This window comes from Acinonyx jubatus, chromosome B4 (assembly GCF_027475565.1).
Source record: "Acinonyx jubatus isolate Ajub_Pintada_27869175 chromosome B4, VMU_Ajub_asm_v1.0, whole genome shotgun sequence".
NCBI lineage: Eukaryota > Metazoa > Chordata > Mammalia > Carnivora > Felidae > Acinonyx > Acinonyx jubatus.
Genome location: NC_069387.1, coordinates 33,497,062 through 33,523,488, shown reverse-complemented (window position 1 = coordinate 33,523,488; position 26,427 = coordinate 33,497,062). Strand labels below are relative to the sequence as shown.

Here is a 26,427-nt window from a genome sequence, read left to right as displayed (position 1 = left end):
GCAAAAATAAACAAATAGGTCTATATCAAACTAAAAAGCTTCTTTATACCAAAGAAAACCATCAACAAAATGAAAAGGCAAACTAACAAATGGGAGAAAATATTTGCAGCTCATATATTTAATAAGGGGTTAATATCCAAAATATGTATGAACCCATACAAAAAAAATTCATCAAAACAACAAAACAAAACAAAAACAAAAACAAAAAAACCAACAAAAAACCCAAGCAGCCTGATTAAAAAAATGAGCAGAGGAACTGCACAGACTGAGTAGACATTTTTCCAAAGAAGACACACAAATGGCTGTCGTATATATGAAAAGGTGATCAATAGTACAAATCATCAGGGAAATGCAAATCCAAAACACAATGAGATATCACCTCATACTTGTTAGAATATCTATCATCAAAAAGACAAGAGATGAGTATTTGGTGAGGATGTGGAAAAAAGGGAACACTTATGCACTGTTGGTGGGAATGTAAATTGGTCCAGTTACTATGGAAATCAGAGTTAAAAAGTAAAAATAGAACTACCATATGATCCAGCAATTCCACTCCTGGGTATATATCCAAAGGAAATGGAAACATCACCGCAAAGACATATCTGCACCTCCACATTCACTGCAGCATTGATTCATAGTAGTCAAGATATGGAAACAACCTAAGTGTCTGTCAATGGATGAATGGATAAAGAAGATGTGGCACACACACACACACACACACACACACACACACACACACACACGCTGGAATATTATTCAGCTATGAATATGAAAAAGAAGGAAATTCTATTTGCAACAACATGGTTGGACCTTGAAGGCATTATGCTATGTGAAATAACTCAGACAGAGAAAGATGAATACTGCATGATGTCACTCATATGTGGAATCTAAATAAGCTGAACTCATAGAAACAGAGACTAGACTGGTGGCTATCAGGGACTTGCAGTGTGGGGAAAATGGGAAGATGTTGGTCAAAGAATATCATCTTCCACTTGTAAAATGAATAAGTTCTGGGGATCTAATATACAGCATGATGATTATAGCTAATAATACTGTATTATATACTTTAAAGTTGCTAAGAGAGTAGTTCTTAAATGTTCTCACACACACACAAAATAAATAGTAATTATGTGATGTGATGGTGGTGTTAGCTAATAGTGTGGTGTTTTTCAATATATGTTTTTCAATATATATCAAATCAACACATTGCACAACTTATACAATATTGTGTGCCAATTATTATACCTCAATAAAGCTGGGAAAAAGTAAATTTATAATGAACTATCATGGTCAGTTAAAAAGCCCTGTGACTTTTCAATAAAAGTCCGTGTTTTTTAAGGCATGTATAAACCTAGCCACAAGTTAAGGAAAGTGGCAGAGGATGATGGCCATACCACACATTGGATTGTCATCCTTGTTAATAGTTTTATTTTTTTTGTACCTGGTTTTTGAAACATTAATATACATTGTTGAATAAAGTTACATCACTGTTAATTAATTACAAAATTATACAAAGTTATAATTATTGTTACAAAGAAAGTAGAGAAAAAAATGACCTGTACACAAAACTTAATAGAACAAAAAGTGTATTCAAGGCCAGACAACAAGAAAAGAGGTGCTATGACTGTCTAGGCAAGAAATTGTTAGGGCTTCAATGATGCCAAGTTAGTAGAGAGGAGAAGGGGACATTGTAAAGAAAGAAATTGGTTGAGAGAGGAGACTAGAGATAATGGATATTGTTGGCAGGAATGGTCTGGGCATCTGTGGCATCAAACTGGGTACAGTTTTGATATGGTGGAAATAAACAACTGGATTTGGGGTCGGAGACTTTGACTTGAGTCCCAATGCTACTACTTATTTGAGCGACCTTGGGTATTCTATTTCAGTTTTCTGAGTTTTAATTTCCTCAGTTTTCCAGGGGTGATTGTTGTGATTCTCAGGGTTGTTGTAAGGGCTAAATGACTCAATATTTGTGGAATATACTTTGTAAAGAGCTAGACCTGAAGAGGCTGAATAAGGATGTATGCTTAAAAAAAGACAAAAAAAAAAACTGAACAAAACCTCGTATGTTTATGAGAAACTGTTATGCAGCATATATTGAAAAGGATATGGAGAAGCCATTTGTTCCTGGGGCAGAGAGTGCTGGTTGGCTAACCACTACCCACTCTCTTATTGTGTGTCATTAACAGAATCCTGATTTTATTTGGGTGGCAATGTTCTCAGCTGTGAACTACATTGCTCAAACTCCTTTGCAAATGGAGCTGCCCAATTAGGTATAAGAAGAATATTTGGATAGAACTTCTGGTGAAGTTGTTTAATGAGGGCTAACTCATCTGGGAGTACTGCTCTTTTGTTCTGACCACCTTCTACTTCCCGCTCCTGGGAACATGATGTGATGATTGGGGTTCCAGTATCCATTATGTGACTATGATGTAATCTTGAAGATGAAAGCCATTGTAGTAAGGATGGCAGAGCAGAAAGAAGACTTAGTTTCTGATGACCACCAGGACACTCGGTGTGCTCGGTGTGCCTATCTTCAGTTTTCTTTTACGTGAGAGAAAAATGAACCCCTACCTTATTTAAGCCACTATCATTTCAGGTTTCTGTTTCTAGTAAACCCAATTTGTTCCTAAATATATAGAACCCTTCCCAGAGATATTTAGGGATTGAAAAGCCATACCATAGAGCAGGAGTCAGCAAACTTTCCTGTTAAAATATTTCCTAAATATTTTAGGTTTTGGGAGATATATGGTCTGTCTTAGCTACTCAACTCTATTGTTGTAGTGCGAAGGCAGCCATAGAAAATATGTAAACAAGTAAGTGTGGCTATGTTCAAATAAAACTTTACAGACACTGAAGTTTGAATTTCATACAATTTCACATGTCATGGAATATTGTTCTGCTTTCTTCAACCATTGAAAAAATATAAAAGTTATCCTTAGCTCACAGATTGCACAAAAACAGGATTTGGACCTCAGGCTATACTATACAAGATACAATTTCAGCAAATAAACCAAGGAATAAGCATTGTAAGCATTTATTATGTATTTGTTAGTTATCTTTATGCTTCTGTATGTTTCAAAACTTTCTTGGATATAGAATTGGAGCTATAAAGTAATGAGACTAGTTTTTAATTAACATATGAAAAATTACACATTTAAATGAATGTCCCACTAATAACTTTGAGAAGTAAAAGATCAATCCCAGTTATGCTGATCACAATATCATGTGAAATTTTATTTGAATATCTAAGACTGGTCTGTTTGTTTGTTGGTTTTTAAGTTCATTTATTTATTTTTGGAGAGGGAGAGACTGTGCAAGTAGCGGAGGGGCAGAGAGAGATAGGGAGAGAGAGAGAGAATTCCAAGCAGGTACCACACTGCCAGTGCAGAGCTTGATGTGGGGCTGGAACCCATGAAGCTGTTGAGATCATGACTGAGCTGAAACCAAAGGTCAGACACTTAAATGACTGAGCCACTCAGGTGCCCTAAGACTAGTCTTTTTTTTTTTTTAAAGGACTATCTTACTTTATTTAAAAAAATTTTTTTTAAAGTGTTTATGTTTGAGACAGAGAGAGACAGAGCATGAATGGGGGAGGGTCAGAGAGAGAGGGAGGCACAGAATCCGAAGCAGGCTCCAGGCTGTCAGCACAGAGTCCGACGCGGGGCTCGAACCCATGGACCGTGAGATCATGGCCTGAGCCAAAGTCGGACACTTAACCGACTGAGCCACCCAGGTGCCCCAGAACTATCTTACTTTATAACCATACTTTGTAAGATCACATTTCCTGTTGGCCATTCAAGGTGTTAAGCTAGTAAAGACCAGTTTGAGGTAGCCTGAAGAAACATGAGGCAAGCCAAGGATGCTTTTTCACTTTAGCTGTTGCTGCTTGCAGTGACTGATACAGGCCATTAATTGGTGATATAAACATGTAGAAATAAACAGAGCAGGCTGAGTCAAGTTTTTGTGGGAAAGACTGAGGGGTGAAACTTACTACTGGGGGCCTGGAGGATTGGTTTTTGAAAAACCATGGTTGTGTTAATTTTTCAGGTGGGAAAGATGCAGTGTTAGTGGAAAAGAGGAGGATGGAGCTTATGAATTTATATTGAAGAAAGAGGGTTAAGGACACAGACTGTAAAACTTTGAAGTGGTATGGAAAAGGCCAGTTGTGTGTGTGTGTGTGTGTGTGTGTGTGTGTGTGTGTGTGTGTAAATTGCCAGAGCCACTGATACTTTCCAAAAAAAAATCAAACTCTTCATCCAGCATCAGGTGCAGAGATTATTGGGTTGATTAAAATGTTGACTTCCCTTTCAGTAGGTGTGATAATATATATACACACACCCTCTGTATTGTGGATGTGAGAGAGTGTGTGTGCTCAGGGGACGGTGGACAGGAATGTGGAGAGAAGCCTGTGTGTGGAATGCAGAGGATGATTTGGGTGTGAATGGTCCAGAAATGGAGTGAGAAGTGGTGTGTTATGTAACTAGGGGTAGGGGTCAGGGAGAGAATGCTTTGATGGGCTTTTAGTCATGCCAATAATAATTGTTTAGCCTCACACATGGTAAGAATAGAACGGGTGCTCTCTCCATCTCAGTCTCTCTCTCACTCTTTTTTTTTTCTCCCCAGGCAGCTGTGCAAAGATTGAACCATGTGATCCTGAAAGCACAACACTGAAAGCTTCTGACTGTGCCAAGAGGAGAGAGTAGGGAAACAAAGGCCAAAGCCAGGGCCAAAGCCAGCTGCCAGGAACCCCCATCTCCAACAGCAACACAGGAAAATAATAGTGAGGCTCCATTTACCATCACTCTCCTCCCCAGAGAAGCTCTCTGGATTGGAGATGAAAACTTCCTCCCCAAACCATATCTTCACCCTTTTCCCACCCTTCTGTACTCCCCACTCTTGGGAATGAAGCACCAGGGCTCAGGAAACAAGGTGCTTTTTTCTCTCTCCCTGGAGGGACTGAGTGCTGCTATCCCAGGCCCTGCAGAATTCCTGAAGAATTCAGGGCTTAGGGAAAGTGAAGGAGGACCTCTTGAAGGTGAAGCCCAAAAGTTCAATAAGGACTGTATAACTTGAATAGGGGACCAGCTCAGTAAACTATTAGACTTAGGTTGTGTGCAAGGCTAAAACATCTCCAACTGGTTGTGTTCCCATTTCTCTATGCAATGCTTGTCCTGCTCTTGGTTGATGGATTCTGCTAGGAGGCCTTCAGGAGAGAAAAGAAACAATCTCTTCCCTCATATCTTTTTCTCTTTCTTTACTTCCCCAGACTCGCTTTTCTCCCTCCCTCTCTCCCTCCCTCCTTCCCTCTTTCTAAAGTCTTAGTTCTACTGCAGGCCCTTGACCTCGACACTTCAGTTAGACTATTACCAGACTCACAACATACTTCCTAAATAATCTTCAACCAAACCTTTTGACTTTCTTTGATTTTCAAAAAATACTCACTTCCACCTATCCTTTTTCTTGAGGATAAAATGGGGTTTAAAAAGTGACTGATAAAATACTTTAAACACCTATAGAAATATTACTACATAAATAAAGGGACAGAGGTCACACATCCTGCTGATAAGTGTGAGGACAGTTGTTACCTATAAAAATATTGGCAGTGTTCAATGGATTATTTTTTTTAAGATGATTTATTTTGAGAAAGAAATAGAGAAATCCCAAGCAGGCCCCACACTACCAGCATGGAGCCTGATGCAGAACTTGAACTCATGAACCATGAGATCATGACCTGAACTGAAATCAAGAGCAGCATGCTTAACCAACTGACCCAGTGGGTTATTTTTAATATAGGAAATTGAAGTTTTTCTTCTTAGAAGACATTTATTTTCTAACCTCTACTATTTGTCAGATATCACTGACATCCAATAAAAAAGTCAGGCTTTTATTGACAAGTTGCTTTTGGTTTTCATTTTCATTCTACATCATAAGTTGAACCAACATCAAAATTATTTTTATGTGCTTTTCCACAGTGTTAAATTTAGTCACAATCACTCAAATCTTAAATGATATCATGGAATCTACAAGTAAATCTGAAGTGCTATGGGTTTGAGTGGAAATGAAGATCTTGATCTTGCCTTGCACCTTGCTGTGTGCCTGTGAGCAAGTAATTTGGTGTCCTTATCTGTTACATGATATTTAAGGCTTGTGTGGCACTCACAGTCCATTAATCTATAAGCTAATGATTTGGTAAGTCTTTCTTAGAATGAATACAGAATTATGCCATTGAACACCTATACTGACTACATTTTGCCTCAAGATGGTAACTTATCTTCACAAATTGAACTTAAGGTGTTATCTAGGTGGCATTTAGGAGAGCTTCCAAGTGGTCCCACATCAAAAAATCATTTGTAGAAGGAAGAAGTTACAGACAGATAAACTTGAACGGCCAAATGATTGAGTTAAAATGGAGACCTTTTTTAAGAAAGTTAGTTCTAATCTCCCCACAAACAGCAATGTTCAGGAAATCCTAGGTCTCTCTGATAAGGTCTTTATTAACCCTTACAATACTTTCCAACAAAGAACATTGATTTAAAAATATACTATTGGCACATATATAATGTCTTATGTTCTCTGACAATCTTAACCCACATCATCTGGTACTTGGTGCATGTTCTATGTAGATCACATCTCATAATTGATTTTCAAAGAGATGGTGTAGGTGTCATGAAATATAAATAAGCTGATGAGCATAAATAAATAAGAAAAATCTTTTTCTCCAGGACCTAAGAATATTTAATAAATATAGCTCCCAAATCTCCAGCATGTGTCAGTACATTTAAGAATCTAGGAAGCAGGGGCACCTGGGTAGCTCAGTTGGTTGCATGTCTGGCTTTGGCTCAGGACATGATCTTGCGGTTCAAGAGTTCAAGCCCCACATCAAGCTCGCTCCTGTCAGCACAGAGCCCACCTTAGATATTCTGTCCCTCTCTTTCTGCCTCTCCCCCACTTGCGCTCTCCAAAAAGAAAGAAAGAAAAAGAATCCAGGAAAGAAATGACAGATCTAGGACCACACAGGGAGCCAGAAGCACAACTAGAACAGACATGCACAGTAGTGACTTGCTCTTGCTGCTGGTTTACATTCCCTTACTCCTTGGAAATCATGTGGTGTCTGGAGCAATTCTTTCAGCCCTCTTAGAACCCATTCCTTTTCCAAAGGGATTAGTTCCTTCCTTCCAATGGCAAACAGAAGGCTTTTCTGCCTTTCTCCATTTACGGATCTTGGCAATCACCAAGTGGAGCTCACTTGTTATTATTAGATCAAGCTCCTTGAACCCCTTTATCTCACCCTGATTCCTCTTACTCATCTCCTTTACCAACCCTTCAATTTTTATCTGTATTATTATATTGCCTTTAATGGATTCCCCTTCCTGTCCTCCCTCATATTCTAAGTGCTTCATTTGCTTCACTTTTATAAGGATTTTCAAAGCCACTTTTGTTTCTTACTACCACTCCTGAGCCTGGAAAGTTAGATAGGTCCCTATAAAATATTCATCTCGAGGGCTCAGGCAAAGAAGGCAAGGAAGGCAGCATCTAGTGTGAGAAAGGTGGTGAGGTGTGGTTTTCACATAGGAGGCCTGGGTCACAGCCCTTATTCCCAGTATATAGAACCCAAGGAAAATGTACTTTGCAGAGGGCAGGGCAAATGAAATCCACAGTCCTTTGTGAGCACATCTTTCTTTTAGGCTGTGATAACTTCTCTAATTGAGTGGATCACAACCACTTGGAGAACACAGGGTAGATAACCAAATTTGTCTGACTTCCAAATTATCTGATAGCCTGAGACAAGATCATAACACAGAGGTGTATGAAGGAATAGTAACTTCAGAAGTTCTGAAGTGACCTGGACTGGGCTTAAGCCTGCTAGGAAGTGATTCCAGGAGGCCCTTGTACCATCCCAGAGTCTGAAAGTATGGGCTGTGTGTTGTACCATGTGTAACTAGGGACATTTTACCTATAGAACGTTACTGGAAAAGCTTTCCAAACATTCAGTTTTATCCTGTATGGGCTGCAGGTAGCTGAATGGAGAGTTAGGGGATTCAGATAGGGGAGAAGGAACCAGAAGAACCATTGCCCTTAGAGAGTCTCAGTAGCAGCATGGTGGCAGGCAGCCAGGGAAGGGCAAGCAAAAGGCAGGATTTGAGTTGCCTTTTAGGGAAGCAGCCTTACAAGCAATTCCAGTTTAAAAAACGACTTTGGATCCTTCTGCCTTGAACACTGTAAGGAACACATTTTTGGGGTTTAGCCATAAGTCTTTCCACTTACTCCTTAGCCTGACACTTAAGAGAGGCAGTAGAGTCTCTTATGACCCTTTTGCTGGGGTAGGTCCCAAGGGCCTCAGAGAAGGTCAGGACTCAAGAGTTGGACTAGGCTGATAATTATTGATAACAAAACAGACTGTTCTATTGTGCAAGGAACAAAAATGTGGGCCCCATTGTCAAGGGAAAAAGATGTGGCTGGATTTCAGCATGACCTCTTTGGTTATTATCTTTCTGCCAGAATCTTTCAGAATTAGCACTTTCCCATATGCCCTGCAAATGAAGATGTTAGGAATAGGAAAGCCAATTAAGATTGAAGAAACCTTCTCTGCTTCAGAAGACAATACTTGTCCCCCTCTCAAAAAAAAAACCAAACAAACCAAAACAAAACCCAGAAGTCTGTTGAATTCTGCTATTGTTGCTGCTGCTGACATAGGATAGCTCATGCCATCCTTTGTCTTTAGACAAAGCAGGTAAATCAGCTCTATGTTATTAGAGCAGTCTTGGGGCAATATGCATGATAAAGATGGATACAAAGTCCAGGGATTATGGGTAATAAAGGCCTCTGGTTTGGGGATGATTGAGTTCCTATAATCTGTCTTTCAAGGCTGAGCTCAGACTACTTCCACTGGGAGGCCATCCTTTATGCTTCCAGCACACAACAAATTCCATTTCCTCTGAATTTGGTAGCATGCTTTTCCATAGTATGCTCTTTTGGTTCCAAATTGAATTATTTTTTTGTCCTCACATTATTTCATTTACTAAAAACTTTTCTCTTTATCCAGACTGCACACACCTTGTCCCCCTCTGTACTCCCCAAGTATGTAGTGCAGTGCTAGACACACAGCAGCTACTCACCAAACACTCACTCAACTGAGAATAAATAACTGGAACACACAGCAAAACCAACCTTGTATCCTTTGAGGCAGTTTGAGATACCAATGTTTCTTCCACCTGCTAGACTATCTTCCTAGTGAGCTCATCCCCCCACTTTGGAGAAGACAAGTTCATACTCCTGACTCTCATTTTAAGTCTCCTGCACCCCTTCCCTGCCCTTCATACTAGATAATGACCTTGCCTCATATTTCATGGAGAAAATTGGTGTAGTTGGAGGAGAACTATCTCCTCCACACACTCTCCTCTCTGGTCTGAATGCATTTGTACCACACAAGCAGAATCTCTGTTTCTGCAGCAGAAGTGTCCTTGCTACTATCTGAGGTCAATCTTCTACTTGGACTCTGGGAATCATTCCTTGTCTCTGCTGTGCACCCTGCTGCTTCCCTTTCTCTCCTAAATTTTCAAATTTTTCTCTCTCTCCTCCTCATCACCATTTGCAACTAAAAAGAAAAAAAACACTGCCCTACTATTAATATCAATCACTTATATCATGCTTCTTATTCTGCGACAGGAACTGTTCTAACTGCTTTATACATATTAACTCATTTAATCTTCACATCAATCCAGGAAGGTAGTAGGTACTATTATATTATAAAGATGAGGAAACTAAGGCATAAAGTTCATCAAGTTCTCTTGGTATGCAAGAGAGAATGTAGAGTAGTAATCTCAAAGTTAATAAGTCTAAAACAGAATACTTGACTCCTTCCCATTCCAAACCCATTTATTTCCTAGTCTTCCCCGTCTTATTAAATGAAGACACAATTTACCCTGTTGCTAAGGACAAAAACCCAGGAGTCATCCTTAACTCTTTGCTTTCTCTTACACCTTACAATGAATCTTCCTATTTTTCTAATCTTCAAAATGCATTTCACAATGGACCACAACTAACTGTTCCACTGCCTCCACCCAGATCTAAACCACTACCCTCTCTCTTCCTGGGACCCAAACCCCTACCTAGTCTTCCTTGTCTCCATTCCTGGTCTCCTCTGGCATGGTCCATTCTCTAATAGCAGCCTGAGTGATCTTTCTAAAATGGGTATGTGTCACAGCATTCCTCTCTTTAAGATATTCCCCAGAATTCAAATTCCTTTCCATTGTCCACAAGGCCCTGCATAAGTGGTCCCGCCTGCTTGCAGACACTTTTCTCTTCTCCCTTTGGCTCTTGTTGCCCACTATGCTATTGCCCTACTTGCCTTCTTTATGTCCTCTGAATATGCCCAACTCTTTTCTGACTAAGTGGTTTTCCATTCCATGTTCCCTCTTCTTGGAACACTTTCCCCTGTTGCCTAACTGCCTCCTCACCTTTCAGTTTGCAGCATCTGGTCAGTCAGGCCTGCCCTAACCTCCTGAGCTAAAGAATCCCTCCAATCATCCTCTATCTCTATTTTGTGTTCTATATAGCACTTACCAGTATGTAAAATAATCTCATATATTCATTATTTATGTTGTCTGCCTCCAACTATCCCCCAGTCTCCCACACCCAGCTCCAAATGTAAGCTCTTTGAGGGAAAGACTGGTCTTGTTCATTGCCATATTCCCAAATGTCTAGAACTCTACTTGGCATGTAGCAGGGACTGAATATTTGTGGAGGACTCCAGCCCTTCTCCTGCTCCTGTCTGTATAGTGAGTGTCTTTCAGAGAAAAAGGAAGTCCCTGGGAAGTGGAGGCTAGGGATTTGTTCAGCCTTTCCCCTCCCCTAGGCCTATGTCCAACTCATGGCCATCTGCTTCTTCCTGTTTTTGACTCCATTTGTTCAGTGTGGGTAAGCCACTAGCTAGTTTGTTGCTGGGAGTAGGGGGTGGGTAGAAAAGGTGGGGGCCAGCATGTCAACGAAAACACAGACTACAGTCCAGGTTCATGGTATGAAGTCTTAATCACTTCAGCTGTATTTAATTAAAAATGGAATGGCTTATTGGAACGCAGACCTTGTGGGCCAGTAATCTGATTTCTGCTCTCATTTCTGTTCTCTTCCAAGCTTCAATTAAGGGAGCAACAAAAGATCCCTATCATGAGCCATGTGTGGTGATCTCATCAGCTAAGACAAATATTTTTTTTCTGGCTATATTTATAGAACTCTTTCTTGTTTCCTTGGACAATCCTAGCTGACATTATCTTGTTTACCTTTGTTTCATCTAGATTTGCATTTGGGGGAAGCTTTTTATCTGTTGCTCTTTGCTGCCTTGGATTTCTAATTCTTCTGTTTTTCTTCTCTTAGCTTTCATCTATGGGGCTTGCTTACTTGCTTATTTATTATTTATATTTTAATTTTAATGTTTTTTTAAATTTATTTTTGAGACAGAGAGAGACAGAGCATGAGTGGGTTAGGGGCAGAGAGAGAGAGACACAGAATTGGAAGCAGGCTCCAGGCTCTGAGCTGTCAGAACAGAGCCTGACGCAGGGCTCGAACTCATGGACTGTGAGATTATGACCTGAGCTGAAGTCGGACACTCAACCGACTGAGCCACCCAGGCGTCCCTATATTTTAATTTTAATTCCAGTTAGTTAACAGTGTTATATGAGTTTCAGGTGTACATTATAGTCTATGGGGCTCTTTTAAACTCACTTTGTACTTTCCAGTTACCAAGGCAGTAGCTAGTATTAATAACAAAGTAGACAACATTGGTTCCAGATCAGTGCAGTGTGATGACTATTCTTAGTAGTGTCTTGTTGCCTCCTCAGAGGAGGGTGGGACTTGGTATTCCTTTTCCCTTTCTGCTAGTCATGTGTTTCCTGATGTCAGGCCCTTTCTTCATCCATAACCAGGTGAAAAGTGCACACTATGCCTACAGACCTCTGGACTAATGCCTGACTACTTTCTGGGGGCATCTGACCCTGCATATGGTCCCATAGTGAATCATGAGTGTCATGTGGGGACCTACTTGCCCAGCAACATTGTCCCTTTCTCAGGGACCAGTTAACCTAGGTATTGTCAGGGCCAGGAGAACAGGACCCTGCAAGTGGAGAAAGACTGTGTGTAAGCTGAATTCTGTTCCCGTAGTCTGGGAATGGCTGTCAAGGATGCAGAAAGACAGCATGGTCAAATCAAGCAAAACAGTGCTGTGCAAGGAGCTTGTCTTTGGTGCCTCTCAACTTCTTAGTTATAACTATTTTCTTTCTGAAAAATGACTTCTCAACTATGCATTCTCAATGGGTACAATACTGCCCCCAAGCAGGGAGCTTTGTACTTGGGGAACTGGAAAAACCACACTCCTCTTGGGTATAAAGGAAGCACTGATATACATACAATACACAAACAGATGTATGGTGTATTTGTGGTATTCACATTTCACGGAGGTGGGGTGGGTGGGGGGAGTGATGATCACAAAGATGTTTAAACACACTCTTTAAGGTGTGACAATAAGGTTGTCATTCCAGTCTCCTGCTCTTGCCTTTCTTTCTCCTGAACAAAACTTTGTTTTCAGCATAGAATCTAAAACACTTTCCCTCTAAGTTATAAATGGCTGGTAAAAGCTTAAGATAGCATCTCTCACAGAGATGTTTGCCCAGTAATATCTCTGACAGCACCTTCAGATAAAAAGGGATGATGCTCTAGCTGTGGAACTGTAGGTTGGAGCAGGCAGATAAAATGCTGCTTCTGGAAAAACCTGGATTCATTGACCATAGTTTCTTAAATTGAAAATTTGGACACATTGTCTGCTGATAGATTTTCTTTTAAAATTGATTTTAGATGTAAGAAGCTTTTCCTTAGGTGTAATTTAGAAATAGAAATGTTGGGGGTGCCTGGGTGCCTCAATCAATTGAGTGTCTGACTCTTGATTTTGGCTCAGGTCATGATCTTGTGGTTTGTTAGTTGGAGCCCCATGGTGGGCTCCGTGCTGTCAGCTCAGAAGCTGCTTGGGATTCTCTGTCTCCCTCTCTTTCTTCCCTCTCCAACTCACACAGGCACACACACACTCTCTCTCAAAATAAATTTTAAAAAATTGGGGCGCCTGGGTGGCTCAATCTGTTAAGCACCCAACTTTGGTTTAGATCATGATCTCACAGTTCATGAGTTTGAGCCCCCACATCGGGCTCGTGTTGACAGCTCAGAGGCTGGAGCCTGCTTTCAGTTTTGTGTCTCCCTCTCTCTCTGCCCCTCCCATGCTTGTACTCTGTCTCTCTCTTAAAAATAAATAAACAATTTAAAAATTAAAAAAAAAAGAAAAGAAATAGAAACGTTGGCACTTTTAGGATAATTTGATGGTTTGTGGCAAACCAGAATAAACTTCTTGAAGTCAGGATAATTCTGAAAATTCCAGGACTTGTGATTATGGAGACATGGGCCTTCTCAGTGTCTCTGAAATCAGGGCTTCTGGTTTTGCACAGTTTTACTTTGCAAAAAGCAAAGGATCAGTACTTAACTGATCTACATAAAGGCAAGAGTAACTGTGGTGTGTGTGTGTGGGAAAGGGGAGGCCTTTTGTTGTCTAGATGCTCTTTCTGTCCTTTCTCTTGTTCAAAGGCAGTAGCCATGAGCCTCACAGTGCTTGGTTTGCTCTGTGGACACACCCAGCTGGACAGGGTAAGGCTCAAGGTCCATGAAATCATCCTTCCACTATTCTTTTCTTTTTTCATTTTATTTGATTTTTATTTTTTTCATAAGTGTACTTTTTAATCCCCATCCCTTATTTTCCCCATCCCCCTACCCACCTCCTCTCTGGTAACCATCAGTGTGTTCTTTATAGTTGAGAGTGTATTTCTTGGTTTTTCTCTCTCTCTCTCTTTTTTTCCTTTGCTCATTTGTTTTGTTTCTCCAATTCCATATATGAGTGAGGTAATGTGGTATTTGTCTTTCTCTGACTTATTTCACTCAGAATTATACTCTCTAGCTCTATTCGTGTTGTTGCAAACAGCAAGAGTTCATTCTTTTCTGTGGCTGAGTGATATTCCATTGTATATATATAAACCACATCTTCTTTATTCATTCATCTATTGATGGATACTTGGGCTGCTTCCATAGTTTAGCTGTTGTAAATAATGATGCAATAAACATAGGGGTGCATGTATCCCTTTAAATTAGTGTTTATACCAAGTAGTGAAATTACTAGATCATAGGGGAGTCATCTTTCCACTATTCTTTTTTTTCCCTTCATTCTCCCACTATTCTTGAATTTAACCAGAATCTTACTGGTGACCCATGTCCAGTTTTGACTCTAAAAGTCAAAGAGAGAATGGGAACAATTGGATAGGGTCTGCATAAGAGCAAATAAAATGACTGAATGCTTGGAAAACAGATCCTATGTAAAATGCAATTAGAATAGTCTAATTTGGACCACAGAGGGCAGAAGGAAGAGATTATTTATAGGGGGACTAATGATAAATTCTTCTCATTTTCTGTCTTTTTGGATGCAGATGGGATATAAACAGTGCTCATGCTTTATTTATTTTTCTGCTGAGAATCAAAAGAAATTGGGCTTGATTTGCAATGCAGAGATATAGGGTGAATGAATGTAAAGGAAAAATCCCAGATATTGGTCCTTAGGGTGCTTGGTTTTCTTTCTTTCTTTCTTTCTTTCTTTCTTTCTTTCTTTCTTTCTTTCTTTGGAAAGTGTGAAAAAAGCAAGGCTCCTCAGGAATGGTTTTGCCGCTGTGGAGCTAGTTAGTATTTTCTAGGTACCTGTGAACTAGGACCTTGGTAGGACCCTGTAGAAGCCAGAGGATACTATGATACTATACTGTTTAAGGAAAGGTCCTGATTTCAGAATTAATTATTCTGATATTTTTCATTCCTGAAGGTTAAATACATCACAGTCAAGTGAGTGGAAGGAAGATGTGAGCACTTATTCTGCATTTTCCATTCACTAACTTTCTGATCTTGGACAATCCATAGCTTCTTCATTTATAATGAATGATGGCTGATGATGATGGTTTTCTTCTTACTTCATAGGTTATTTATTATTATTATTATTTTGAACAAAAACAAATTGATTTTAGGAATTTCTTTTTGCTCTCACATGCTACCTCTTGCTCACTTGCTCTCTTTTATTATTTTTGTTTGTTTTTTCTACTTTTCATAGAAGTTGGTTGCAAGTTGTAAACATGTTTTTAAATTAGGAATTAAGATAAAGTGTAGTACTCATTCTGTTACAGAGTGCCAAGACTTCTACTTGTGGTTGGTTGTCTCACTTCATAGGTTTTTAAGTGTGTCAAATAAGACAAAAAATATGACAGTGTTTTATAAACTCTTGAATGCTATATATAGTAACTTATTAATTTGGATAAACCATACTTTAGGTCTTGATCAAAGGTATTTCCAGTTGAAAGTGTTGACTGAACCTTAATTTTCAGGTTTGAATTTCAAAACCTGTGAAATCCATCCATTTGAACATCCTTCTGTCTGTCCATCTACCCATCACTCAGAGAGTATCTACTATGTGGTAGATACGGGATGCAGTGATAAATCAGATATTGTGCCTGGATTTAGGGAGGCAGATGACACTCTAGTGAGGGCATAAGGAGAAGTCTACAGGTAATTCCAGTATGGCATGATAAGCTCTGATCTGATCAGGCAAAAGGTGCTATAGAAAGAACCTCACCTGGGGCCCCAGATCCAACCTTATGTGAGTAGAGGGAAACTTCTAAGAGGAAGTGATAAGCTAAACCAAATGAAGAACAAGTGAGGTGGGAGGTGGTCTCTCTAGTCCAAGGGAGAATGGGTACAGACTCAAGAAAATGAAAGCTTGGTGAACTTGAAGAACTGCAAGTAATGTTAAAGGCTATACATTGCCATGCAGGAGGGCAGGCAAGATGGGATGCATATTTACCAGAAGCCACATCACAACTGGTTTGTCTACCTAGCTAAGGGTTTGACCTTGAGAGCAAGACAGCCACTGACAAGTTTTTAAATAGGGAGTGTGGGATGCCTGGGTCGCTCAGTCAGTTAAGCATCCGACTTTGGCTCAGGTCATGATCCCATAGTTCATCTCACAGTTCATGAGTTCGAGCCATGCATCAGTTTCTCTGCTGTCAGCACAGAGCCTGCTTCGGATCCTCTGTCTCCCTCTCTTTTGTCCCTCCCCTGCTCTATTTCTTTCTCTCAAAAATTAATAAAAATATTTATAAAAAAATAGGGAGTGTTGAGATCAGTTTGAAATTTTAGAAATGTCACACCTATGCACCTAAAATTTTTTTAATGTTTATTTATTTTTGAGAAAGATACAAAGCACAAGTGGGGGAGGGGCAGAGAGAGAGAGGGAGACACAGAATCAGAAATGGGCTCCAGACTCTGAGCTGTCAGCACAGAACTGAGCTCAGGTCCTGACTCGGGGCTCAAACCTGCAAATCATGATATAACCTAAGCTGAAGTCAGATGCTTAACCGACTGAGCCACTCAGGTGCCCCACACCTATGCAATGTAGAGGATGAACTGAAGGGGACAGGATTTTTCATGAAGACTGGTAAGGAAACTGTTGCAGCAATTCAGGAAGGAATAAATGTAGACTGGGAAAAGGTAGGTGACCAAGAGCTAAAATGATGCAATGAAGTATAGACATTAGTACAGTGGGAATAAGGAGTGTTGAAGCAAGAAAGGTGGAGGTGGAGATCACAGAGTGGGAGATAAACAGTTGTTGATGATGGCCTGGACTAGGGTGTAGTCTTGAAGATGGAAGCTGGAAGTGAGTAGGGATGAAGGTCATTGAAAGTGAGGTCAAAGACCTGGGAAGCTTCTCTGATAGCTTTTAAAAAATTGTGGTAAAATATACAAAACATAAAGTTTACCCTCTTAATCATTTTAAAGGTATTAAATGCATCATATTAAGTGTAATAAGTATTTTGATTGACCTTAAGTATATCACATTGTTGTGCTACCATTACCACCATCCGTCCACAGAACTTATCTTGCAAAACTGAAACTCTGTACCTGTTAAACACTAACTCCTCATTCTCTGCCCCCCACCCAGACCCTGGAAGCCACCATTCTACTTTCTGTCTTTATGAATGTAACTATTTAAAATGTCTCATATAAATGGAATCATTACAGTCTTTGTCCTTTTGTGACTGGCTTATTTCATTTAGCATAATTTCCTCCAAGTTCATCTGTCTTGTGGCATGTGTCAGAATTTCCTTCCTTATTGTAGGTACTCCTATCCCTTTTAAGCTTTAGATTATGGCCTATAATAAGAAATACATTTTACATCGTGACTAGTATACATGTATATATTGTGTTATTAAAGTAATACATTATTAGTATATGTTACATGATAATATATATATTATTGAAATAAATGTTTTACTCCAAACTACCACTTCTACATGTGACATTTTATTTTATTATATTTCCATTCTGTTTCTTAAAAAAAATTCTAGTCACAATCCTCTAAATCAATTTCATGACACACTAATGGGTTGTGATTCTTAGTTTGTAAATAATTGGTCTGTTTGACATTGAAGTTACCCAGGATGATAGGAAGACTTGGCATAAAGTAGAAGACTAGAAGTTTGGTGCCAAAGTCTTCAATGAATAAGGAGGGCCTAATACACAGCTTCTTCATGCATTTATCTTCGTGAATGGCCTGTAATTTCAGCACAATCTAGTAAGTAAAGGTCTAAACTATCAATATATTTCTGGTGTAAACAGGATAATTCATGGATTTGCTGATTTTTCCAATGGCCTCCAGCTGGCATGGTTTTTTTGCTTTGACTTATTCACTATCAATGACCATTTCACTCTGTTTTTCTATCATTGGGAAAAACCAAGTAAACTGCCCTTCTTCATATTCCTAGATCCTCACAATCTGATCTGGGAAAGAGGAAGGTGGGGGGGGGAATCCTTGGAAACAGGTGACTGTGGCCTCCAGACCCTGTCGTGCTTCCAAAGTCTCCAGCTGTTTCACAGCTGCAAGAATCCCCCAAAGGGAGAGGCAATGTCCAGAGGAGATGGTAGGGTGGAGTTTAGGATCTGGGGGATATGCCTTGCCAAGAGATGAAAGTAGGATCCAGGGAACAATGAAGCTCAAAGGTTAAGTCTCCCACTGAGTGTCTGTGCAATGAGAGGAGAACAGGGGCAACTTGATATTGTGATGCCCAAAGGATTTCACCATTGTCTCCCTGGGTCATCACACTCCCCAGCTATTTCTGTTAAACATTAACACAAAGTGTCAGAAGAGTTTTACCCTTATTAATTAGCTAATCTCTGTGGTATTCCCCCCGGGATGAGATCAGAAAGATTGTCATTTTGATTGCAATGAAAAAATAAGCAAGGACAAGGAGGGAAATCACAGATAAAAATTCATATATTCATCAAATATTCACTGGGCAATCACCACATGCCATGTGCTGCATTAACTGTTGAAGATAAGATGTGAACAAGACACAGTCTCTTCTGTCTACTGTTGACCTAAGATGTGGGGGCAGGAATGAGCAGACCACGCATTTTAAGTTAAGGGCATGGAGTTTGCAAACGTCCAGTGATAAGAAAGAAAATTCAGAAAAATGGAATTGAGATTGTTTATATCAGGAGTGGACAGCTAGATAGGGTGATCTTGCCAAGTTGAGTGATTTGGACAATGAGAATCACAGAGAACCCTCACAGATGCCTAATACTTAGTGCATTTTATATTTAATAACTTAGTAAGGTCATTGGAGTGAACATTTACTTATCCTAATCCCTCTATCCTTATCCCTCATCCCCTTTCCTTGATAAAGGAACTGGGAATCAGAGAGTAAGTAATTTGTTTTCTGTTAACCAGAAAGAGAATCTGGATATTCTGATCCAGGCTAGGGCTCTCTCCACTACTTCAGGACACTTCCTCAGATCCAGAGTCTGTTCTCCAAACTGCTTTTCCTGCATGGCACTTTGAGTTCTGGCTTTGTTAGGATAAACTGCCCGAGCTAGAAAAAAGGATACCTTGGGCTTTACATATAGTGGTCTTCGGAGGCAGCACTGTTTGTGACATGCATGAGTCTGATGGACATTGAGAAGTTCCTTTCCTTCATTCCATGTCTGGGAAAGGAAGAATGGAGCCTAGACTACATTGTCATGCCCTCTCTCCCCTGCCCCAAATCACTGACTTTGTTCCCCTGGAAGGAAACTTGAGAGATGGAGTGGTGTAGTAAGGTGGCTTTGGTGTCACATTTCTGGGCTAGAATTTTGGCTCAGGAATTTGTGAGCTAGTAACCTCAGGCAAGTTTCTTAACCTTTCTGAGTGTCACTGAAGGATAGTAATAACCCTTTAGCAACATTGTTTGTACAATTAAACATAGCTCATTGGCTGACACTAGAAATGGGAGAAAGAGCTGTTATTACCAGGGAGTCCAAAGCCTTTGCCATTTTGTCTGAGGGTCCTGGCCCTGTACCCTCTCTGCTGACAGGTCAGGTTCCACAGAGATTACTCACTTAATCCAGGGCATCCTGAACATGGAAAACCATTGTTCAGGGGATCCAAGAGGCTCACAGTATTGCCTCATTGCATCCTGACCTAGTGGATCCCCACCTTTAGGGGTGGCACTTTCCCATCCTTCCCTCACTACCTAATTTATCAAAAATAGCCTCAATGAATGGAATTTGGGTCCCAGCAAGGCCACAGCCAGCCCTGAGCATGGAGTTCCAGGAAAGGAAGGACTTCCAGGAGTCTTGCACTCTCCCAGCCCTGATTCCAGGCAGACACTTCCTATAGTGGAAACTTGTTAAAACTATGAACACATCAAAGAGGCTCTTGCTAATATCTAACTTCATTTTCCTTCCAGCCTAATCCTTCCACCACCCAAAGAGCTCTCCAAGATGGGACAGCATAGCCCAACTAAGCCTCCTCTCAGTTTTCCAAGCTAAATGCTGATAATCTCAGCTTCTATGTTTTTGCTTGCAAAAATCTTATTTTTCAAACTGGATTCATTTCTCACATCTAGACTCTCTCTGAGGTTTTGTATCCCTCCTATGTTCAGGTAGGAGCTGAGGTGGGTGGGGGTGGAGGTTAATCCAATACAGTTTGGAGAGAGTGCCAGAAGCTAACATTCTCCTGATTTAGGCAGAGGAGGAGGAAGAAATGGAAGGTTGACATCCAAGAACACAAGATGATCTCTTTTTGGTAATCCAGAAAGACACTAGTGTTTTCTTATTCCAGTGAATAATAATGGGGAGCCTCTGGGTAAAGGGTGGCCAGATGTGGGGGTGATAACTGGGTGGGGGTTGGGGGAAGGGAGAGGGAGGACTTGAAAGTATGAGTGAAGAATTTTCCAGGAAATGGGTATGTTAGTTAATAAGACAGTCGGCTGGCCTGGAAAACTGAGACCATGGCCTTAATTCTTACTTCACTGGTAGAGAACTCATTAGGCCAAGGAATCCTGGCCATTCAGTCATTCAACAAATGATCACCACCAGTTCACTGCGTTAGAAGTTGGAAATATAGAAATAAAATACATAGCTCTTTATCCTGAGGGAGTTAATAGTTTAGTGGGGGATTCATTTAAGTAAACAGACAGCTAGTGTGCTATAGCACAGCTAAGTACAGGATGCTACAAGAATACAGATGGGGAGGCACTTAATCTACCTGAGAGAGGTGAAGAGGGATTCAGGAAAACCTCCTCAGAGGAGATAATTGAGCTGAACTCTGGAGGGTTAGTCTAGTCTAGGAGGTAGGAAAGGGCTTCCCAGAAGAGGGAAGAGTAGGGCAGGGCATGGCAGCTGTATTTGCAGCTCTTTGACAGTTGTATTTAGTGCAGGAGTTAAAGGGAAATACTATTCCAAATGCAACGACTATATGGGAAGGGAAGAAAGAGGAGATCCTGGAGAGGTACTGCTGTTGGAATTTGGGTACGCGGCTCATTTTGTATTTACTGGGTCTGCCGTGTCCGAGGGAGAGTGGAAACTCAGTGTGATAGCCCAAGAGAATGTTTTATTGCTACTACTTATTATTGAGAATGTAAAATGGATCAGTATGGGCAGAGAACATATCAATCCCAAACATACCACCTTGTGCCCTTTCCTGGGGAAGCATGCACACATGCAACATTTTGCTGTTCCCGGTTCATGCAAATTCCCTTCTCTGTCTGGCTTTTGAGGGTTGAGGGAAGAAGAAGGCACAGAAAGGAATGCCATTTACTTTGAGTTTATTCTGCTTTGACCTGTTGCAAGAGCACCATGGTTTCCCCAAATTCAGGTAGAAGGAAACAGTTGGGAGACTCCTTGGTGAGGTGCTTAAGTAGGCATACAACTTATCCTACACACCCAGTAACTGGATGGTCAAGCTAACTGCCTCAGGGTCTGGGTCTTCATTAGACCTCCCAAAACCATAGTTGGGCTCAGCAGCTTGCTGCCCTACTGAGGCCCACAGACTAGCGGTACCATGATATCCTGCAGGAGAATGATCACAGCCTCTACTAATGATCACAGCAATTCTATTAATTCTACTTGCAGCTCAGCTACCGGAGCAATCCTTTTCTCCCCTCTTGTCACCCTTCTTCTCCTAGTTCCTTTACTTCCCTCTTGTGTTCCACTGGGCAAAAGAATGACCCAAATTAAGTGCTTCTTCCCTTGGCTCCTTTTTTCTTCTTAAAGTTTATTTATTTTGAGAGAGACAGAGACAGTGCAAGGGGGAGAGGGGCAGAGACAGAGGGAGAGAGAGAGAATCCCAAACAGGCTCTGCACTGCCAGCACAGAGCCCAACTTGGGGCTAGATCCCACGAACTGCAAGATCACGACCTGAGCTGAAACCAAGAGTTGGATGCTTAACTGACTGAGCCACCCAGGTGCCCCTCCTTGCCTCCTCTTTTAATCCCTCTTTTTTCCCATTCTCCTTCCAGTTCTTCATCAGCCAATTCTCCTCATCCCTGTTGATTCTGCAGCTAGTTCAGCTAGGCTTTAATCTTAAAGGTGATGGGAGCTACTGAAGCACTATGTGTCACCTGTGGGCAGGCTGGTATTTATCCTCCAAAATGTTAATCAGGGCCTCTGCTATTGTGCAGCTCCAGAGGACACCATTTGCCTCATGGCCTATGTCATACAATAGGGGGCGCCTTTCACATACGGTACAATGTAAATGGTGCCCTCTGGAATTGTGCAACTCAGTTGCCTTTCAATGTGGGAATCAAAAGCCTGGAAAGCAACAAGTGTCTTAGAGGAAAATGTTGGCCCCTGGTGAAGACCAGATTCTTTGGATATTTCAAGTCTGTGAATAATGCCTCTGCGCATTCAAATCTCCCAATTACTGTTAACCTGAGATTCAGAACTTTCTGCCATAGAGACCTTAAATGTTTCCAATTCTTCCTCTCCAACCTCACCATCCACTATGACCCCATATGACCACACCTATGGCAGACTGATGATCTGAACGTGCAATGTGCCATTCTGACTCCACACCTTGCCCCTGGAGTTCCTTCCAGCTGGAATGCTTTCTCTCTAGATCCAGTTCCTATTTAATTATTGACACTCAGCTTGCATCCCATTCTGCTGGGAAGCCTTCCTTGTCCATCCCAGTTCAGTGATCTCTCTCCTTTATTCTCCAAACTCCTTTACAGGTCTGTTCCCTTCATCTGGCACTTTACATCAAGTTATAACAAACTACTGCTAAAAACTACTGGTAAAATTTGTTTCCCAATTAGAACTTAATTCACACTTTGTGCCTTATAAGGCCCTGTGTGATTTGACGCCAGACTAGTTCTCTGACTTCATTTCTTCCTGCTCTAGTCCTCATCCACTCCCCTAATTTGGCTGCACTGGCTTGCTCTCAAACTCACCAAGTTCATTTCCATCTCAAGGCTCTGCACTCACTGTTCCCTCTGCTTGGAGGACTCTTTCCCCAGACATCCTCAGACATACCAGACAGTAAAATCTACAAGGGTAGAAGCTTTTTCTTTTGGTGTATTCACCATTGTATTCCAAGTGGCTTGAACAGTGCCTGGCCTAAGGCAGGTAATCGGTAGATAACTAGATGTTGGGTGAAAAGTATAAATAATAGACTGCCTTGCATTGTTTCTTTCTTCCCTTTGCTTCATCTTTCCCTTTGTATTTACCCCATCCCTCAATCGTAAGCATCCTGAGGACAGAAGTCTGGTCTTATGATTTATTTCCCCCTCATCATCTAGCCCAGTGCCTTGAGTGTAGGTGCTTTAGTAAGTGTTTGTTGACAGAATGAGATAGAATGAGGAAAGAGTTCTTTCATGCCTCTCCCACCAGGCGGGCTCAGCAGCCTCCAAAGCAGAAAATGAGTAACCCTTGCCCTCCCAGGGCTGCTTGTGCTTGGGTTCAGCAAGCTGGCCACCAGCCCTAGCCTCAGGAATGTCTGTTCCTATCACAGCAGAGCTATTCTTCACTGGGAATTTCCTTCTCACCACCACCACCATCACCTCTGAGCTGGTTGGACTCAGACAAAGGGTATCTGACCACCCACCTAGAACTGAACCATTCCTGTCAGCACATATCTAATCTTAGGAAAAAAATAGGATTCTGCTATAGTAACTGCTTGGTTTACAGAGTTAAATCTTCTAGCAAGATTTATTAAAAGATCATGACTTTGGCTGCTATATTTCAAAGACCGGGCAGACATTTAGGTGACAGAGTTAAATAATCCAAACTTACCTCATACTCCCTCTTTCTCTCCCTCTCTTTCAAGGGTGAGCACTCTGTTCTTCCAAAACCCAGTCCTTCTCCATATTTGGAAATCTGGAATGGGCACTAGGGGCACAGCCCTGTCTCTTCTTGGTGTCTGCTGGGAGCTGTAGTTCCCAATGAGTGACGGCTGCTTTTTTCTGGCCAGCAAGTGGGTTTTCCTTTCTCAGGAGTCTATGTCTATAAACATACGGTGGGGTGGAAGATTGCTATTAGGAGGCTTGCCTTCTATTTTAAGCTCTCTGGTTTTATGCAAGGTACTACTCTTCTGTGGCTCAATCTCCCTGCCTGCAAAATGGGGATAATTATCTTTCTTTTCCTGGCTGCCAGATTGTTGGGTGGGGTAATTAGCCAGCACTCATTAAATGCTTTGAGCTCATTCCAGCAAGGAGTGCTTTATAAATAAAAATTGTTATCTTTAAAGAAGAAAATATTAATTTTCATTGCCTAATTGCCTCCACAAACCAACTCTGCCTGTATATCAGAAAGATGCTGTTTAATTCCTTATATATGCCTTCCACCTACGCTGCTTTTAATGGTTTCCCTGCATCTCATTCCATTTTGTTTCATCATCTTTAGTTTCGTATCGTCAAGAATAAACACTCTCTCTGCCTCCTCTCTGAAAGGAAAGGACAAGACAGACCAACTCTTCCCTATGTCCAAAGCATAAGAAAGCCAGGAAGAAGGAATGATTGGGACTTGATCTGAGCTCCACAACTTTATGTCTTCCCAACTCACCATGCACGTACGTGATCAAGAGCCTGGTTTCTGCAGAAGAGGCTGACCTTTGTTCCGTCTGAAGAAGAAACAGATTTCACTGCAGCAGGAAGGGTTTTTGAAAGATTTTACATTCTTAAATGCCCTTCTCTGGAGCTCTGAAAGAAGCATTTTGACACACTCTGCATCTATAGTCAGAGGAAGGAGATTGGCACAGTATAGTGGAAGCAGCAGCAGGCTTGGAATTAAAATGGTTGGGTCCTGGCTCCAAGACTTCAGGCAAATCATTTGACCTCTCTGGCCTTGGTTTCTTTAGCTATGAAATGGAGATAACAATATATGTTTGAGTGTTTTGTACAGTGCTGCACTAAAGTTAGTTGTTAATAACATGCAGTATGATGCTGATTAAAAACAGAGAATGTTAAAATCAGACACATTTAGATTAAAATAGCACCTGGATTTGCTGTGGAAATTTGATCAAATCACTGTTTTCTGAATCTTAGTTATAGTATCTCTAAGATGGGGATAGTGAGGATTACATGAGACAGTGCATGCAGTGGACTGAACACAGAGTCTGGCGCATACTAATTTCTCAATAAATGTAGTTATGACTATTATTAATATATTATGTCAATGTAAATGTGGCTATGACAATGCATTATCTCTCACTTTTGATCATCTTACTTTGTTACAATCAAATAAGGATGCTTTTGAAGTTGTGAAGTATTACACCAATGTGAGGGATGATTAGAATTAAACCTCAAAAGAAGGGAGATGGACTCCCCAGAGTTTTCCTTCCAGCTTTAGGATTACATAGGATTAAGGATGTACAACTACTTTTTAGCTACAAAGAACTATAACATGTGAATTGTCGCTAGTAACAGCAGGATTATTTGTTTCTTGTTTTAGGTAGTGGGTAATACCAATATTCCATTGAAAAATAAAAAGGGGTCCTATGACATACTATGAATTAATAAGTCACATTACAGGGCAGCATAATTATGTATAATTATACATATATACTCTGTGTATTTGTAGAAGGATGTTCATCAGAATGTTAAAGTTGTCATTTATGGGTGATGGAATTTCAGATGATTTTTATTCTCTTGTACTTTTCTGTCTTGCTTGGATTATTTTTACTCTGGTTATGTATCATTTTAACAAAAACAGTTAAAAGACAAAAGAAAAGCAGATATCAAAAAGGCAGATCTCAGGTTGTAAAACACTAGGAGAATCCATTTGGTGGTCCTTTAATCCCAGAGAATGTTTTCTTAGGTATGGGAAATGGAGTTTCTGGCAACAAGGAGAAGTTGTATGACAAATGCCTCTGAAAAGAAGTTGGAGGGGAATGGAGGGGAATCCCTCCAAAATGGCCCTGAAAGGAGGGGAAGAGGGGACCTTTCATCTCTGTTTATTTCCTAGGCTGCAATAATATGGTAGTTTTAATCATAGCCTTGTACACCTGAGTTTCCTTATTTGCTATGGTAACATGTGAGTCCTGTTTTACTACCTCTGTTCATTCTGGCTTACCTTAGACCTGGCTGTCAGGTAGAACTATAACTCACCCCCTCATTCATGCTGCCCAGGTAATCACCCTTTGTCATGACTGATTAGAGGAAGGGTGTGGTGAGCCCATTTGTAATCGGCTTCCACTGTCCTCCTAAATTTCAGAACCAGAAGCACAAAGAACAAACTTCCCAGTGGGACACAAAATAAAAGGGATGGTGCCAGCATGCCTTACCATTCATGATAATCTTCCCAGAAAACTACCCACAGGCAAGTCCACACAAGCTTGGAGGCAGCTTGTCTGTTGTGCAGCCCATCCCCAGTGAGGACAAGAGAGTAGGAGGTGGGGGAGGGGAAGAGCAGGCTCTTCCCTGTTGTCACAAACAACTGTCTCCAGAAAGAACTGAACCATTTTCAGATTTCAGCATTGAAGCACGAGTTAATGTGGAGCCAGGAAAAAAAGAGGTCTGCCATGTCAGGGTTTGTAGGTATTAAAACTGTACA

The 26,427-nt window shown here is 40.8% G+C and overlaps 1 long non-coding RNA gene across 2 annotated transcripts in view; it reads left to right on the top strand.

Moving 5' to 3' along the window:
* Positions 1–26,221, top strand: part of LOC113603659 (uncharacterized) — a 52,879-nt gene extending 26,658 nt beyond the window's left edge. Inside the window, exons 5-6 of one of the 2 annotated variants that reach the window (XR_008300020.1) lie at positions 4,627–4,783; positions 26,089–26,221. This is a non-coding gene — a long non-coding RNA (uncharacterized LOC113603659). Of the gene's footprint in view, positions 1–4,626; positions 6,611–26,088 lie in introns of those variants that run through there. The other variant, XR_003425322.2, reaches the window with a different exon arrangement.
* The last annotated feature ends 206 nt before the right edge of the window (positions 26,222–26,427 follow it).